Here is a 19467-nt window from a genome sequence, read left to right on the forward strand (position 1 = left end):
CAAACTGTTTTTCCTTCTGGGTTAGCTCTCCCTTCTACATCCTGTGTTTACTAAGAGCTGATTTTCTGACTTAAAAAAGACCAAAGACTGAGAGATGTCTTGGGCTATGAGTTTAGCGATTGTTTTGTTCTGCAGTACTGCCGCTGTTCATGGCCTGCACCTTATGGATGCCCTGTATTTGGGCTGTTAGAACTGTTCTCAATCTCTCCCAAACAATGGAGGGCAACAGAGACTAACTTGGCCCAGATTTCCACTCCTGGGTCAGGTGCACAATGGCAGGAGAATTCCTGACTCTGCGAACATGGCCTTTAAAAATGGCTGCCCGGACATTGGATTTTCGGTCTAGGGGTGTGGACTGGATTCGAATTTGGGACAGGCCACCCAACATGAACCGAAGAGGTTGCTGGATGTGGAGGTGGGTTGGATGGAAGGGCTGCATTTGGGCACCAGCACTGTGTCCAACATTTAAAAATAATTATTAAAACATGAAACATCCTTCTATCCCTTACCCTGCATCCCCCTCTCAAACACACTCCCCATGCCCATCTGTGCCAACCCGTGCAAATCCATCACTTCATCCATTCCCCATAATCCCCTCATACCCTCCATACCAACCTATGCCCCAGCTCTGCCACCCCATGCTTTTTAAAGTATCTGTGCCAACTCATGTCAATCTCTGCTCCCCCCTCCCCATCCACCATCCTTTTCCCTTCTATCTACAATGAACTTAGTATCCATCATAGGAAGACATCAAGACCCATGTAGAAATATAGAACATAAAACAGTACAGCACAGAACAGGCCCTTCGGCCCACGATGTTGTGCCGAGCTTTATCCGAAACCAAGATCAACCTATCCCACTCCCTATCATCCTGGTGTGCTCCATGTGCCTATCCAATAACCGCTTAAATGTTCCTAAAGTGTCTGACTCCACTATCACTGCAGGCAGTCCATTCCACACCCCAACCACTCTCTGCATAAAGAACCCACCTCTGATATCCTTCCTATATCTCCCACCATGAACCCTATAGTTATGCCCCCTTGTAATAGCTCCATCCACCCGAGGAAATAGTCTTTGAACGTTCACTCTATCTATCCCCTTCATCATTTTATAAACCTCTATTAAGTCTCCCCTCAGCCTCCTCTGCTCCAGAGAGAACAGCCCTAGCTCCCTCAACCTTTCCTCATAAGACCTACCCTCCAAACCAGGCAGCATCCTGGTAAATCTCCTCTGCACTCTTTCCAGCGCTTCCACATCCTTCTTATAGTGAGGTGACCAGAACTGCACACAATATTCCAAATGTGGTCTCACCAAGGTCCTGTACAGTTGCAGCATAACCCTACTGCTCTTAAACTCCAACCCCCCTGTTAATAAAAGCTAACACACTATAGGCCTTCTTCACAGCTCTATCCACTTCAGTGGCAACCTTTAGAGATCTGTGGATATGGACCCCAAGATCTCTCTGTTCCTCCACAGTCTTCGGAACCCTACCGTTGACCCTGTAATCCACATTTAAATTAGTCCTACCAAAATGAATCACCTCACATTTATCAGGGTTAAACTCCATTTGCCGTTTTTCAGCCCAGCTTTGCATCCTATCTATGTCTCTTTGCAGCCTACAACAACCCTCCACCTCATCCACTACTCCACCAATCTTGGTGTCATCAGCAAATTTACTGATCCACCCTTCAGCCCCCTCCTCTAAGTCATTAATAAAAATCACAAAGAGCAGAGGACCAAGCACTGATCCCTGTGGCACTCCGCTAGCACACTGCCTCCAGTCCAAAAAATTTCCATCCACCCCCACCCTCTGTCTTCGATCAGATAGCCAGTTACCTATCCGATCTGCCAACTTTCCCTCTATCCCACACCTCCTTACTTTCATCATAAGCCGACCATGGGGGACCTTATCAAACGCCTTACTAAAATCCATGTATATGACATCAACTGCCCTACCTTCATCAACACACTTAGTTACCTCCTCAAAAAATTCAATCAAATTTGTGAGGCACGACTTGCCCTTCACGAATCCGTGCTGACTATCCCGGATTAATCTGCATCTTTCTAAATGGTCGTAAATCCCATCCCTAAGGACCTTTTCCATCAATTTACCAACCACCGAAGTAAGACTAACCGGTCTATAATTACCAGGGTCATTTCTATTCCCTTTCTTAAACAAAGGAACAACATTCGCCACTCTCCAGTCCTCTGGCACCATCCCCGTGGACAGTGAGGACCCAAAGATCAAAGCGAAAGGCTCTGCAATCTCATCCCTTGCCTCGCAAAGGATCCTGAGATATATTTCATCAGGCCCAGGGGACTTATTGACCTTCAGTTTATTCAAAACTGCCAGTACATCCTCCCTATGAGCTAAATGAGCTAAAATAAAGTTTTAAGTGTCTATTGCAGATTTCATTATATTGAAAGGAAACACTAGGTCAAAAAATCAATTTGCTGAATTTATATTGCTTCAACTATATGTCTTGGGACAAACAGTTCATTCAAGTCGCTGTTTAAAAAAGGAAATAGACAAAAGGCGGGTAACTACAGGCCGGTTAGCTTAATGTCTGTAGTTGGGAAAATGCTGGAATCCATCATTAAAGAAGAAATAGCAGGCCATCTGGATAAGAATGGTTCGATTAAGCAGACGCAGCATGGATTCATGAGGGGAAAGTCATGCTTGACGAACTTGTTGGATTTTTATGAAGATGTGACTAGTGCGGTTGACGGAGGGGAACCGGTGGATGCGGTGTTTTTGGATTTCCAAAAGGCGTTTGATAAGGTGCCTCACAAAAGGTTGCTGAAGAAGATTGGGTCACATGGAGTTGGGGGTAGGGTATTAGCGTGGATTGGGGATTGGCTATCCGACAGGAAGCAGAGAGTCGGAATAAATGGGTGCTTTTCTGGTTGGCAGATGGTAACTAGTGGCGTGCCGCAGGGATCGGTACTGGGGCCTCAACTATTTACCATTTATATAGACAATCTGGAGGAGGGGACTGAGTGTAGGGTAACAAAGTTTGCAGACGACACAAAGATAAGTGGAAAAGTGAATTGTGTGGAGGGAGAAGAAGGTCTGCAGAGAGATTTGGACAGGCTGAGTGAGTGGGCGAGGATCTGGCAGATGGAGTATAACGTTAACAAATGCGAGGTTCTTCACTTTGGAAGAAATAATAGCAAATTGGATTCTTATCTAAATGGAAAGAAATTACAACATGCTGCTGTGCAGAGGGACCTGGGGGGTCCTTGTGCATGAGACGCAAAAACCCAATCTGCAGGTGCAACAGGTGATCAAGAAGGCAAATGGGATGTTGGCCTATATCGCAAGGGGGATAGAATATAAAAGCAGAGATGTCTTGCTGCATCTGTACAGGGCATTGGTGAGGCCGCAGCTGGAATACTGTGTGCAGTATTGGTCCCCTTATTTGCGGAAGGATATATTGGTCTTGGAGGGAGTGCAGAGAAGGTTCACCAGGTTGATACCAGAGATGAGGGGTGTTGATTATGAGGAGAGACTGAGCAGATTGGGTTTGTATTCGTTGGAATTTAGAAGGCTGAGGGAGGATCTTATACAGACCTATAAGATAATGAAGGGGGTAGAGATGGAGAGATTCTTTCCACTTAGAAAGGAAACTAGAACTAGAGGGCACAGCCTCAAAATAGAGGGGGGTCAGTTTAGGACAGAGTTGAGGAGGAACTTCTTCTCTCAGAGGGTGGTGAATCTCTGGAATTCTCTGCCCACTGAAGTGGTGGAGGCTACCTCATTGAATATGTTTAAATCACGGACAGATGGATTCCTGATCGGTAAGGGAATTAGGGGTTATAGGGATCAGGCGGGTAAGTGGAACTGATCCACTTCAGATCAGCCATGATCTTATTGAATGGCGGGGCAGGCTCGAGGGGCTAGATGGCCTACTCCTGCTCCTATTTCTTATGTTCTTAGGTGCACAATCCCTTATAATAATAAGCATTGGAATTCATATTTCCACAGTGAAGAGTCTATGGCCACTTGCAGCTGTCAGTCAAACTATGAAATAGCAGGCACTATACCAAGATAACAGATGATTATGAAATCAGTCTGCAGCACTTATCCAATAATAGAAATCCTCAGGTTTATGGCAATAGACAGAATGAAATAGCAAACAATCATTTTTTAACACTTCGGACATGTTTTCAGAGATTTAAAGTGCAAGACATATGAAGACCTGGATGAAGACCTAGATAACAAGGACACCGATGTCAGACTCCTATTTATTGACTACAGCTCAGCCTTCAACACTATTATTCCCACAAAACTCATCTCCAAACTCCATGGCCTGGGCCTCGGCACCTCCCTCTGCGACTGGATCCTGAACTTCCTAACTCACAGACCACAATCAGTAAGGATAGGCAACAACACCTCCTCCACGATCATCTCAACACCGGTGCCCGACAAGGCTGTGTTCTCAGCCCCCTACTATACTCCTTATACAGTCATGACTGTGCGGCCAAATTCCCCTCCAATTCGATTTTCAAGTTTCCTGACGACACCACTGTAGTGGGTCGGATCTCAAACAATGACGAGACAGAGTACAGGAATGAGATAGAGAATCTGGTGAACTGGTGCAGCAACAATAATCTCTCCCTCAATGTCAACAAAACAAAGGAGATTGTCATCGACTTCAGGAAGCATAAAGGAGAAAATGCCTCTATCCACATCAATGGGGACGAACTAGGAAGGGTCGAGAGCTTCAAGTTTTTAGGTATCCAGATCACCAACAACCTGTCCTGGTCCCCCCATGCTGACACTATAGTTAAGAAAGCCCACCAATGCCTCTATTTTCTCAGAAGACTAAGGAAATTTGGCATTGTAGCTACGACTTTCACCAACCTTGACAGGTGCGCTATAGAAAGCATTCTTTCTGGTTGTATCACAGTTTGGTATGGCTCCTGCTCTGCCCAAGACCGCAAGGAACTACAAAGGGTCGTGAATGTAGTCCAATCCATCACGCAAACCAGCCTCCCATCCATTGACTCTGTCTACACTTCCTGCTGCCTCAGCAAAGCAGCCAGCATAATTAAGGATCCCACGCACCCCGAACATTCTCTCTTCCACCTTCTTCCTTCGGGAAAAAGATACAAAAGTCTGAGGTCACATACCAACCGACTCAAGAATAGCTTTTTCCCTCCTGCTGTCAGACTTTTGAATGGACTTACCTTGCATTAAGTCGATCATTCTCTACACCCCAGCTATGACTGTAACACTACATTCTGCACTCTCTTGTTTCCTTCTCTATGAACGGTATGTTTTGTCTGCATAGCACGCAAGAAACAATACTTTTCACTGTATGTTAAAACATGTGACAATAATAAATCAAATCAAATCAAATCCTTGACATATTGACAACCATTTTAGATATGTGCTTCTAACAGCTCCTTTAACAGCTGCTCATGACTGTTTCTACAGACAATTTTGACAATTCCAATGAGTTTGGCAGTAATGAGTTTATGCACATTTTACATACATTTGTGCCTACTTTTAATTCCAAAAGGCATTTGATGTACCCCAAAGGGCATCTTACCTCCAACAAAGTCACTTGATGTCCCCTGAAAGTGTCTCTGGACCAGGTCCAAAAGGGTACCTTACGTCTACAAAGTCTGGCTATCCAAAATAATGCATGGGGTTCAGACCTGCTCTTATCTGGTCTAATCTGCACATGCCAGGTTTCACACTCCAGGCCTATCAAAATCCTACTTCAGTGAAAGTTGCTGATGATATAGGTGGCTGGCCACCTCCATAAACTGTGTATGCATGAAATATGCTCTTGTGAAAATGGGAAGTGCTCTGTTTGGAGGCTGGACATTCAGGCATTTCTGCTATTTATACCATGATGAGAGGATTTTTTTCCATCATGTGTTGGTCATTTATAATAATGTCATCCTTTTTGTCACCCTAAACACTCACACCTTCCACAGTGATGAAATGTGGCTGCAGTGTGTCCTGGCAAGAAGATGCTCTACAACAACTTGCCAAGGCTCTTTCAACAGCACTTTCCAAACCTGTGACTTCTACCATCTTGAAAAAAACAAGGGCAGCAGGTGCAAAGGAACCTTCAAACTCCTCTCCCATTCACACACTCTGACCTGAAGATATATCACAACCCCTAAAATACTGCTGGGTCAAAAATCCTGGAGCTCCCTTTCTAACAGTGCTGTTGTACCTTTCCATCCAGACTGCAGCAGTTCAAGTCGGTGACTCACCATCATCTTCTCAAGGGCAATTAGGTTAAGGTAATAAATGTTTGCCTTACTAATGATGCGCACCTGCCATGAATATTTTTAAGTGTTAGCCCTGGTTCAGTGGTAGCAGTCCCATACCTGAGTCCGGAAGTTGTGGATTCTGACCACACCAAAACAAATAGGCGAAGCTGACACTTCAGTGCGGAACTGAGGGAGTACAGCACTATTGGGGGTGTTGCTTTTTCGATGAGTCTTTAAACCAAGGCCTCATCTACCCTCTTCGGTCCCTCATGGCAGACTGTTGCAGAAGGTGAGGTCGCATGGGATCAGAGGTGAGCTGACAAGATGGATACAAAACTGGCTCGGTCAAAGAAGACAGAAGACGAGTGGCATTCCTCAGGGATCAGTGCTGGGAACTTTGCTGTTTGTAATATATATGATTTGGAGGAATATGTAACTGGTTTGATTAGTAAGTTTGCGGACGACACAAAGGTTGGTAGATTTGCAGATAGCGATGAGGACCATCAGAGGATACAGCAGGATATAGATCGGTTGGAGACTTGGGCGGAGAGATGGCAGATGGAGTTTAATCTGGACAAATGTGAGGTAATGCATTTTGGAAGGTCTAATACAGATAGGAAATATACAGTAAACGGCAGAACCCTTAAGAGTAATGATAGGCAAAAGGGTATGGATGTACAGATACACAGATCACTGAAAGTGGCAATGCAGGTGGAGAAGGTAGTCAAGAAGGCATACAGCATGCTTGCCTTCATCGGCCGGGGCATTGAGTTTAAAAATTGGCAAGTCATGTTGCAGCTTTATAGAACCTTAGTTAGGCCGCACTTGGAATATAGTGTCCAATTCTGGTCGTCGTACTACCAGAAGGATGTGGAGGCTTCAGAGAGGGTACAGAAAAGATTTACCAGGATGTTGCCTGGCATGGAGGCATTAGCTATAAGGAGAGGTTGGATAAATTTGGTTTGTTCTCACTGGAACGACGGAGGTTGAGGGGAGACCTGAAAGAAGTCTACAAGATTAAGAGAGGCATGGACAGAGTGGATAGTCAGAAGCTTTTTCCCAGGCTGGAAAAGTCAATTACTAGGTATAAGGTGCGAGGGGCAAGGTTTAAAGGAGATGTACGAGGCAGATTTTTTACACAGAGGGTGGTGGGTGCCTGGAACTCGCTGCCGGGTGTGGTAGTGGAAGCGGATACGATAGTGGCTTTTAAGGGGCGTCTTGACAAATACATGAATAGGATGGGAATAGAGGGATATGGTCCCCAGAATGGTAGGGGATTTTAGTTAAGTCGGGCAGCATGGTCGGTGCAGGCTTGGAGGGCCGAAGGGCCTGTTCCTGAGCTATAATTTTCTTTGTTCTTAATTGGATGTAAACGATCTCATGGCACTATTCAAAGAAGCGCAGGGAATTTCTCCCTGTGACCCGGTGAACATTTGTTCACCAATCACTGTTTGTGGGAACATGCTGTACAGAAATTGGCTGCTCTGTTTCCTACATTACAACAGTGCGTACACTTCAAAAGTACTTCACCAGCTTGCTGAACACTTCATGATACCCTGACAGGCACCATATAAATTAAACATGCTGTCAAAGCTTTTTGTCTTTCACTCATCAGGACAGATTTTCAAGAATACAATCGTAAAGGGAAGAACAATTTATACTGCATGAGAAGAGGGCTGATTGGTTAGCAAGTAGACTCATCGAGGCGTTGCCATGGAGAATGGCAGCAGGCACGGTTAACCGCCAAGCTTTCGTTCAAATTCAAACCAGGCAGGTCAAATCAGATTGGTCAAGGCATTGCCATGAGGAATGAATAAGGGAATGGCTGTCTAACAAGCTTTGTTTAGTTGAAAAAGTGTAATGTGTGGACATGATCCTCTTGTCTGCAAAGGTTAAGGCCCTGTTTGTGAATATATGTAGCTGTTTGCACTTGTTGGCAAAGTGCTGACCGTATCCAACAAGTCCATGCTTGCAAAACTTAAAACCTCGTGTCCAACATTAGATGTGATTCTGTGATTGGACAGCATTTGAAACCAATTCAGATTGTGGTAAGAATTATACTGACATCCAATTTAAAATTATTCACCAGCCTTGCAATGTGGCTCACTGACATGCATTTTAAGTTACATATATTCACATACAGGGCACTATCCTTTGCAGACAGAAGGACTACATCTGCACATTGCATCTTATTCGTACTAAACAAAAGCTTAGGGGATAGCCATTCCCTCATTCATTCTACATCACAATTCCTTGACCAATCAGAGTTCACCAGTCTGGCTTGGATTTAAACAAAACCAATCAGCACTATTTTCTCATGCAGTACAAATTGTTGTTCTCTTTACAGTTGGAATCTGTCCTGATGAGTACAAGACAAAAAGCTTTGACAGCAATGCTCAAGTTTTGTACTACCAAATAATTATTTTTCTCACTATATGAATGCATTTTCCTTTAAACTCTGTCAACAACTTGTGTTTATCTAGCATTATTAATGGAAGTAAACATCCAAAGGCATTTTAAAAAAAGGTGACACTAAGCCACGTAACGAGACATTACAGTAGACTGTTGAATAATTAGTTTTAAGGAATGTTTTAAAGAAGAAAACTTATGTAGGGAGGTTTAGGGAGGGATTTACAGAGTTTAGTGCCTAGGCAGCTGAAGGACACAAATGGTGAAGCGGTTAAAGTCATGGATGCTCAAGAAGCCAGGATTGGAAGAGCTCCGATGTGTACTGGACTGAAGGAGATGAGGGAGGGGTGAGACATTAGAAAACAAGAATAAGAATTTTAACATCAAGATGTTGTTCAACTGGGAGCCAATATAGGTCAGTGAGCACAGGGGTGATGGGCGAATGGGACTTGGTGCATGTAGAATAGGAGCAGCCAAGCTTTTGATAACCTCACATTTATGAAGGAGTCGATACTGCTAAGTCTGCAGCAGTTACATTGGTGAGTACACTATTGCTGTCTATCCACTTTGCAGCTAATCTTACGGAGCGGAACATTCAAAAGCCTGAAATAAAATGTGTTTTTTTCCATAACACCTTTCACATGGATGAACATAAAATTCAGGAAAAAAAAAGAGAAGGAATAAAATTTCCAAAATATTAACAACTGCAATGTATGATGAACGGATTGGAAATATAGCTCCAATAAATCAACAAAGTGAAAGACTGCAGCCATGAGCGGTTCAACAATATTTTCCATTCACAAGCTTGAAGCTACGACTGAATTTTACTGGAAAACACAGTACAATGCAGCACTGCAAGGAGAAAAAAAAACAGTGCTTGAAGCTGTCATGGCAAATTGTATAATTCATGTGTGCCCACTTACAGTAAATGTCTCGAGCTGTCTCCTGTTTGCTTCAACAGAAACTGGTGATGGTCTTTATCCTTCTAGAAAGTACAGCTTTGCTTACAAATGGCTCACGGGTGCCCAGTCCATCAGTAAAATGCCAATTCTGGTAAATGGGAGAGCAGCCACTAAGATGGATGGTTCCTGCCTTGATACCCTGAGGGTCAGGGTTTGGAACACTGCCCACAAGGGCTTAGGGAAACAATGGTGCTCATTACAACACGGTACCAAAGGCAACTGCTGCTTACAGCTGTTCTTCTAACTAGATACACCACTTATCGTTATTATAATGCTGCACTGAAAAGGAATCTAGGTCTCTTCATTTTTTAGGGGAGTTTCCCATGTCTCGCTACTTTTTTTTAAAAGAAATTATATATGCATATTTTTGTTAACTGTTTCGTGGCCTTGATTTTGTTTAAGGAATCTTTTCCACTGCAACTCGACAGGGTGATGGGTGAATAGGACTTTGGGGGAGGCAAATTTAACACATTGAGGGCTGTACAGAACTTCTACTGTAGCCCGCAGCCTACAGTCTAATACAAAAATGGCCAAGGAAAGAAAAGGATACTACAATGGCCTGATGGGAAATATGACTAACTTCAGAATAGTAGGTTTAACTCCCGGTTGGGTATGTAGACTGTTCTGTTTACTTGTAACGTTGGTTTAATGATGGGTGATAAAATCATTCCAATCGATCAAATTGACAGGAAACAAATACAGATGGGACCAGAAGACTGATTTTAAGTGCTAAGATAACTTAGGATGCTGCCCTATGGTCAGGCAGTCTGCAATAAACCAATTTGGATGATATACCTATGGTAAATGACTATGTGTATGTGTTTAAGTCCGCTCAAAAGAATAAATATTGGAGTTTGAAGAACAGACTCAGGAAAGAAGAACCATAGAAGAAGAAAGGAACCTCAAGCTATGAGCTTGATGAAGTCTGATCCCTCTCCATGCCTGCCCAGCACTAGTGGATAAAGACAGCCCTACAGGTCCAGCAAATACGTATAAGTAGTTAAAATCTATGTTTGTAAACTTATTATAGTAGATTTATAGGGGGATAGAAGCATTTAATTGTGATATATTGTAAGAGAGTCAGTCTTGTAGCAGTCATAAGTATTTAAAGTTTTGTTATATTTTCCTAATAAAGATGTGATTTGATTTGAAGGTAATGTTCTGGTGTCTATAAATGAACAGGAGTAACGGTCTCAGTTAACACTGTATTTCAGATCGGTAAGGGGCTAGGCAGCTGGACTGAAAGCTTCTTGAATGAGTGCTGCTTAATTTCATAACCGGACTTCTAGGATGTTCTCATTTTACTTCCATTATTTTTCTCAAAACAGCTAGAGCCTGGTTAAGCCTCTCAGAAACTTCAAGGGCATTTATTCAAAACAAAAGGGCAGTTATATTTTCTTTTTCCAGATGAATCACCAGGTTGCAATTTTTTTAGTTTCATAAAGAGGTGGGCGACTTGCCAACTCTGGTGGTGCAAATGGATTCTGAACTTAAGGGTGTAAATTTGAGTGTAACTCATGATTAACATTTAAATGTGCCTCCTCTAATTACCTTTCAGATAGGTAATTACACCACTCAATCTAATGGAGGCAGTGAACAGTGGGACCAGGTCAAAAGCGCAGTGGTGAGGCTGAATTCAGAGAGAGGGGAACGTTTGAGAGTCTGCTATCAAAGCACCGTTGGAAAGTAGGCGTAGATCTTAACTTAATGTGATAGAGTAAGACAGATGATGGTGAGTTTGACATTTATCATGTCTCCTCTTTTTTTATTTCTTTTGATAACAACAGAAATTACACTATTTTATTTACCTGACAGTGTGCGCTTGACATAATTATATGAATTCCAACCTCAATAATGAAGCAGTGGTGGATGCTTGCATTGTGGCATTGCTCCTATTTGGGTAAAATCAGTTCTGTCGCAAGTCTTGGCTCGGAATTAGAACTCTCACCTCTCAGTTAGACAGTCATGGGTTCAAGATCCAGCCAAAGACCTGAGTACATTATCTAGGTCACCATGTCTCTGCAATACTGAAGGAGTGCTGCACTGTAGGAGTTACTGTTTTTTCAACGAGATGTTAAAGCAAAGCCCAGCTCTATTTTCTCATTTAGATATAAATGAGAAATCCCCAAGTTCTTTTCAAAGGAGAGCAAGGAATTTCGCTCAGTGTCCTGGTCAATATTTATTCTTCAACTAATAACACTTAAAAACAAATTATCTGCTCATTATTCTCATTGCTGCTTTTGGGATATTGCTATATGCAACTTATCTGTTTCCCTGCAAAACAACAAAGCCTGCACTTTGCAAATATTTCATTGGTAATAATGCACTTTGAGATGTTCTGAGGTCATGGAAGGCACTATCAAATGCAAGTTATTTATTTTCTTTTCCCATGGTGGGGCGGCATGGTGGCACAATGGTTAACACTGCTAACTGTGTCTATGGACCCTGGTTTAATTTCAGTCTTGGGTGACTGTCTGTGTGTTCTCACCACGTCTGTGGGAGTTTCCTCCGGGTGTTCCAGTTTCCTCCCACAGTCCAAAGATATGCAGGTTAGATGCCCTGGCCATGTTAAATTGTCCCTTAGTGTCCAAAGATGTGCAAACTAAGGAGGTTAGCCATGGTAAAACATGTGGAGTTACGGGAGTATGGCAGGGGGTGAGCCTAGGTAAGATGCTCTTTCGGAAAGTTGGTGCAGACTCGATGGGCTGAATGGCCTCCTTCCATAAAATTGATGGAGTTGAGAATACCAGTTGACCTTTGCATTTGTAATTTATCAAAATTGTTACAATTATTGTCTCATAATATATTACTAAATAAAAATATATTTTTTTATTGTAGTCATTGATCTGCAATGTTCAGTGTACATATTGTATCTTAATGATATGACTTGTGCAGGACTGATTTCAATCTATAATTTCATCAGCTGACCAAATATATATTCAACTGTTTAAAAAGAATTTATTAAAGACAAGAAAAGACACTGACTATAGATGACTGTCACAAGTCACCTGATATCTTGTATTGCAAGTTGACCAGCTTTCTGGTCATTCCAATTTAGACACACCATAACATCATTCTCTTGGATTTCACACATGAGGATATCAACAACCACTTCAAAGGGATTGACTGAAATGTACTGGGCATAATATTTGCACTTCCATAACTACCTCTCCAGACTGGAAGTCTACTGGAACAATGCTTATATGGAGTTGTGTCTTCCTATCTCATCGAGATGAATAATGACTCATTCAGGGGTTAATGGCTACGGCATTACAGAATCTACTCACTCTCCTCCCTAAAAAAACACCTACCCTGCACATGGCCATGAAACAAAAGCAACCATTGGTTCAAACATTAGGTAAACAAACTTCTTCAGAAATCATTTTGGAGAGGTCAGGTGACTTAGGTAACCATTTTGAAATCTCTTTAGCACAGCACACAACCTGCTAAAGACAGAAGCAGTCTGGAAAATCTACCAATGAAGCAGTAATAATCTTCCTCTTCTCTCCTCTCTCAAGTCAAGGTCCTATCCTTTGCAACTTTAAGTCCAGCACAGAGATAGTGAGTTTTCATTAAAAGTAACCTGGGGTGCAGGAATAATCAACTTTGTGGAAGAGATGGATGATGTTTTTAAAAGGAAAATGCCTTCGTCAATTGCAGTTGCATGGATTGCAACTCAACCCCTGGAATCTAAAGTTTAACTTGGGAAAAAATTCTGCAGCTGCCTTTGTGATCAGCAAAAGACTCAAACTATCAACTCTCTTTTTTGACCTTCCAGCATTCAACTTTATTTTGGCTAGGAAAGGAGCTACCTACAGTATAATTTGTAAATTTTGCATGCTTGTGTGAATGTGGGTTGCAAAAGGTCAAGATATATGGGATTACATTTTTAAATAATTTACTCTCTTAATCTGGATGAGTTTTGAACTCAATTCAAGTTCATCTCTTTTTGTTCTAAAATTAGGAAAGCCTGCCAGACTGGCTCCTATGAAATCAGCATATGAATAGTTAAACATAGGCCATGAGTAAAATTCCTTCATCCTTTTAAATCCTTAAAATCTGTTAGACTTGGAGAGATACGGTTGGGGAATTACATTTTACCCCTCTTCATATGGTTGTAACAATTGCCACATATCAAATTTAAGGAGCATACCCATTTATATTTGGCAAGAGATTGTTGACAAGAGAAATCAAACTAACCAGAAATGGTACACAAGTATGCCACTTAGCTCTATGGTACATATGTTATTATAAAGAAAAGCCACACAAGAGATCATTTTCACCTTCACCTCCTGGCTGGTAATCTATCTGATTGGATCATCTGCCCAGCCTCACATTCGCAAGGATTTGGACCCATTGATCCAAATCAGGTGAATGATCTGTATCATCGAGATACTAGCCAGCTAGTGAAGGGAAGCATTACCTCCATTGTTGAGGAGGTCTGTGAATCAGTGAAATTACTGCCTTGGGATTTCTCCCATTATGTTCTATTGCTGCTCAGCAATCTCCATATTATTCACCATAATATATTATCCTATACTTGTACCATCATACTGCTTCCTGCTATTAGACTAATTGCTATTAACAATAATTAAGGCGACAAACATTTTCCAACAGCCTGATTCCAATGACAAGACCGAGTAGTCCCTGTATAACTTTGGCTCCATGAAAGAAAATAATAATAGGAATGTGCTTTAAAATCAATAGTATAATCTCTATATTACAGTTGTAGCAGAAATAAAATTTACTGAACTCCAAAAGTATTTAACCCAATGTAACCATTGATAAACTGGACTCCAATTGTTACTTGTGCCAGTTACTGAAATTATATTCAGTGGTCCACTGTTACACCCACCAAGCATAGCATATTATAAACCCTTGGAAAGGAATCCATGTGAAGAAGTCCAGCCATTATGAGGAGTTATAGGTTAAAGGAGTTATTTTCCCATCAATGAATGCTTAAAAAATTGAAAGGATTCATTTATTTTAGAAAGGAAAATTCTTGTCCAACCACAAGACTCTCCGTGTCGGGATTTGTCTTTTTCCTCTGATGGAGAAATCCAGCACGAGGGGGCATGGCTTTAAATTGAGGGGGGGTAGTTATAGAACCGATGTCAGGGGTAGGTTCTTTACCCAGAGGGTGGTGAGGGATTGGAATGCCCTGCCAGCATCAGTTGTAAATGCGCCTAGTTTGGGGGCGTTTAAGAGATCCGTAGATAGGTTCATGGACGAAAAGAAATTGGTTTAGGTTGGAGGGTCACAGTTTTTTTTTAACTGGTCGGTGCAACATCGTGGGCCGAAGGGCCTGTTCTGCGCTGTAATGTTCTATGTTCTATGTTCTAATAAGAGATGTGAAACCCTGAAAAGAAACTTGGAGAGTAACTTTTTTTTTGCAAATTGTCAAAAAGCCCACCCTTGATGTGGGATTTGACAGAATGAATTATACTGATAATCCTAGACCACAGCCAACAGGAATTTTAGCCAAACCTAATATATAGGCCGGAATACTCTGACCTCGTCCACAGGTGGGATTCTCCGGTCCCGCTGCAGGGAATGAAGTTTCGGCTGTCGTAGTGGGGTACGTGAGACCAGAGAATTACAGCCATAATCTTAAAACATAGACTCATGACATTTTAACCACCGTGAGCCCTTCTAGCTGGTTTCCGTTGAATCAATGAGACCCACACCATTATGTGGAAAGTAACAATTACATGAACTTCTTTAGAATCAAAGTGGAGCATCCTTAATTAGAAATTAACAGTAATCAAAACCATATTTGGAACATAAAGGGGCTGAACCTAATTAATCTATAATAAAGCACATGGGATTGGGGAAAGTGTATTGAGATGGATAGAAAACTGGTTGGCAGAGAGGAAACAAAGAGTAGGAATTAAATGTCCTTTTCAAATTGGCAGGTAGAAACTAGTGGGGTGCCACAGGGATTGGTGCTGGGACCCCAGCTATTCACAATATATATTAATGATTTGGATGAGGGAACAAAATGTAACATCTCAAAGTTTGCAGATGATCCCAAGTTGGGTGGGAGGGTGAACTGTGACGGGGATGCAGAGGATCCTTCAGCATGATCTGTACAGTGGGCAAATCAATGGCAGTATAATTTGGATAAATGTGAGGTTATTCATTTTGAAAGCAAAAACAAGAAGGAAGATTACCATCCTAATGGCTGTAAATTGGGAGAGGGGAGTGTGCAGCGGGATCTGGGTATCCTTGTGCACCAGTCGCTGAAGATAAGCATGCAGGTGCAGCAAGTGGTAAAGGCGGCAAATGGTATGTTGGCTTTCATTGCGAGAGGTTTCGAGTACAGGAGCAGGGATGTGTTGTTGCAATTATACAAGGCCTTGGTGAGGCCACACCTAGAGTATTGTGTGCAGTTTTGGCCTCCTTTTCTGAGGAAGGATGTTCTTGCGCTCAAGGGAGTACAGCGAAGGTTTACCAGGCTGATTCCGGGGATGGCAGAACTGATGTATGGGGAGAGATTGACTAGGTTAGGATTGTTTTCGCTGGAGTTCAGATGAATGAGGGGGGATCTCATAGAGACTTATAAAATTCTAACAGGTCTAGACAGGGTAGATGCAAGAAGGATCTTCCCGATGGTGGGGGGAGTCCAGAACCAGGGTTCACAGTCTGAGGATTCGGGGTAGACCATTTAGGATGGAGATAAGGAGACATTTCTTCATCCAAAGAGTGGTGAGCCTGTGGACTTCATTACCACAGAAAATAGTCGATGCCGAAACATTGAATGTATTCAAGAGGCGGCTAGATATAGCACTTGGGGCGAGTGGGATCAAAGATTATGGGGAAAAAGCAGGATTAGGCTATTGAGTTGATGATCAGGCATGATCGTGATGAATGATGGAGCAGGCTCGAAGGGCCAAATGGCCTCCTCCTGTTCCTATCTACTATGTTTCTATACTGCCCTTATATCTAAGATATTAGCTTTGCAGCCTTGAAAACACAAAAAAAAATCATAGCACATATTGGGACTTTTTTAGGTAGATTGGACCAAGGAGCGGCACAGGCTTGGAGGGCCGAAGGGCCTGTTTCCTGTGCTGTACTGTTCTTTGTTCTTTGTTCTGTTAACTTGCTTCAGCACCTCTCAAGGTAAAGGTAAAACTATTGGGTAAGATGATGATGATTCTCCCAGGGTTGAGTAATCTCTTTAACTTTGTAGTTTTCTACTCAGGGATCAAGATTTTTACTGTAACAATAATTGAATGTAAAACTGCATTGTCTACAAGAAATAACATTTTATTTTCTCTCTTATCCTAGAATTTTAATGTTACATTGACGGTTTTCACTTCACTGTGAATTGCATGTTTGGTTATTTTATATACATCTATATAGTTTAGAACTTACATTGTTTCAACATTGGAGTCAGACACTTTAGGAACATTTAAGCGGTTATTGGATAGGCACATGGAGCACACCAGGATGATAAGGAGTGGGATAGCTTGATCTTGGTTTCAGATAAAGCTCGGCACAACATCGTGGGCCGAAGGGCCTGTTCTGTGCTGTACTGTTCTATGTTCTATGTTCTATTGTTTTCTGTATCATTAACTCGTGAATCCAACTCGGTTCCCCCTCTGGTGGGGGATACATTATACTGAGGAGTTACACCCGGACCCAAAGAATATCCAGGATATTATAAGCTGATATATCTGGAGGGTGGCAGGACTCTCCATTGACTTATTTCCTTTAGAGTGATACTAATCAGTTTTTCAGATCCATTTAGCGTCTTTAGGATCTGTGTTTGTGATGATAGTATGTTACTGATATAAATGTATATATTATATGTATATATATATATGTTTGTGTGGAGTTAGTGGTGAAGGCAGTCGTGTTCCATTGTGTAAGGTAAGGTTGGAGGGTCCAGTGAAGAGTGGTGAAATGGTGGTGGGTGTAAAAGAGAAATTACCTTTTTCAGTGGTAGAGTTTATCCTGGCTAAGGGTATAGCTGGACCACAGATGGGAGTAATGCCCACTGCAGTTGAAAATCCAGTGGAAAATCAAACAGTTCATTGTTGCAGAAAGCATATCCTAGGATGTTTCCCAACTGTGTGGTAACAAAATCACAAAGCCACAGGAGGAGGAGAAATCAAAGAGTAAAGATCACTTCAGTTGGATAACTGAAGCTGGGGCTCAGTTATCCAAAACAATCTTTGACCAGATGATTGATAAAGAACAAGGACAGGTAAAGAAGAGGTGGATATCTTTTGTTTAAGAAAATCTTGGCAAAATTATAGCATCAAGATGCAGAAATAAAGCAGCTGTATCAGAAAGCATACACAAAAGGAGAATCTGAATACACACCGGACTGTTATTACATTAGAAAAAATGTCTTAATGAGGAAGTGGAGACTTTTATATATATATTCAGGCGAATAAAAAATAGGCTGAAGTTTGTCAAGTTGTATTACCAGTGGGTTACAGAAAGGAGCTGTTGTAGGTAGCATATGAGGTTCCAGTAGGGGGTCATTTAGGAGGAAGGGAGTAAAAAGTGGCGAACAGAGGGATAGAAACAGCGTATGGGCAATAAGTCATAAGTTTAAATAAGGATTAGGAATCAGCACAGGCTTGGTGGGTCAAAGGGCCTGTTCCTGTGCTGTATTGTTCTTTGCTCTTTCTCAGCCTTAAGTTGAAAGGAATCATCTAAAAGCTATGTCTGAATTGGGATTCTCCCAAAAAGAGACTAGAATTACAATCCAGCACATACTGATAATTTCCATAATGAAATTCCAGTGCGCCAAACCATTTCCCATTTGCATTCATCCAACAGAGTTCTAATGTACAAAATCAATTCCCATTTACACCTATTGCACAGAATCCTGCTCCATCGAGAAATTTCTAATTCATTCCCAATCATATAGAATTTCCAATGGAGTCAACCATTTTCCATCCATTCCCATTGCATAGAACTATTAATTTCAGCATCACATTGCACCGAAAAATGCTTATCCAAATATAAAACGTTTTTGACACTGCAGGGTAAATTCAGTGGTCCTACAGTTTTGACAATGTACCATTCTGGAGGGGAACACATGGCGCAGATATTGCTACACTCCTCAGGCAGCCATTTACCAACTGATGCTTTCTTCAAACCCTCCTTCCCACTGGGAAGGCAGCATCAGTGTAAAGGCCAGTATATTTTTAAATCCCATTGGAGTAAATACAATAAATCACTTGACAAGGTCACCTGGAGACTATTGTACATTTTAGACATGTAAGCACCCCTGGGTAAAATGAAGTTTTGCAGCAAACGCAAATATTTGTTGCTGTCATTTAAATTGAATTGAAGATGGAATGATTAAATGAGCTATGACAGATTTCTCAGTGTCTTCCAAGTTATATAAATATAAAGAATGTAGGTTATTGGCAAACTGGCTATGAATTCATCAAGATTTGGCTCTGTAACCTGCTTAATATTTAGTGAGCAAAATATAATTTATAATTCTACAAATGTCAATAATTTTGCCTTATTTTAGAGATGATAATGCAACTCTTGACTGATTGATTAATTGATGGACTGCAGTCGCTCAACTAACACCCTCTTGAAGGGCAATTAGGGATGGGCAATAAATGCTGGCCTCGCCAGTGATGCTCACATTCCATGAATGAACAAATAAATAAAAAGAGAAGAAAGCAAGATCGCACTAATCTAAGTCTTCTGAGCATATAGGTTGAGTATCCTTTATCCAAAACCTTCGGGGCTGATTGCATGTTGGATTTCAGATCATTTCTTTGCGGATACTGCATATAAACTCACATTGTAGCAGCCTGTAGTAAGTCTTTTTTAGACAATGTCAGCACAAAAAATAGTGCAGACAAACAATTAGACTTCC

At 41.7% G+C, this 19467-nt stretch overlaps 1 protein-coding gene across 2 annotated transcripts in view; it reads right to left on the reverse strand.

Annotated features, from left to right (window-relative positions):
* LOC144491379 (uncharacterized) overlaps window positions 1–19467 on the reverse strand; it is a 448762-nt gene that overhangs the window by 73199 nt on the left and 356096 nt on the right. The window lies entirely within an intron of this gene.

The sequence above is a fragment of the Mustelus asterias genome, chromosome 3 (assembly GCF_964213995.1).
Source record: "Mustelus asterias chromosome 3, sMusAst1.hap1.1, whole genome shotgun sequence".
NCBI lineage: Eukaryota > Metazoa > Chordata > Chondrichthyes > Carcharhiniformes > Triakidae > Mustelus > Mustelus asterias.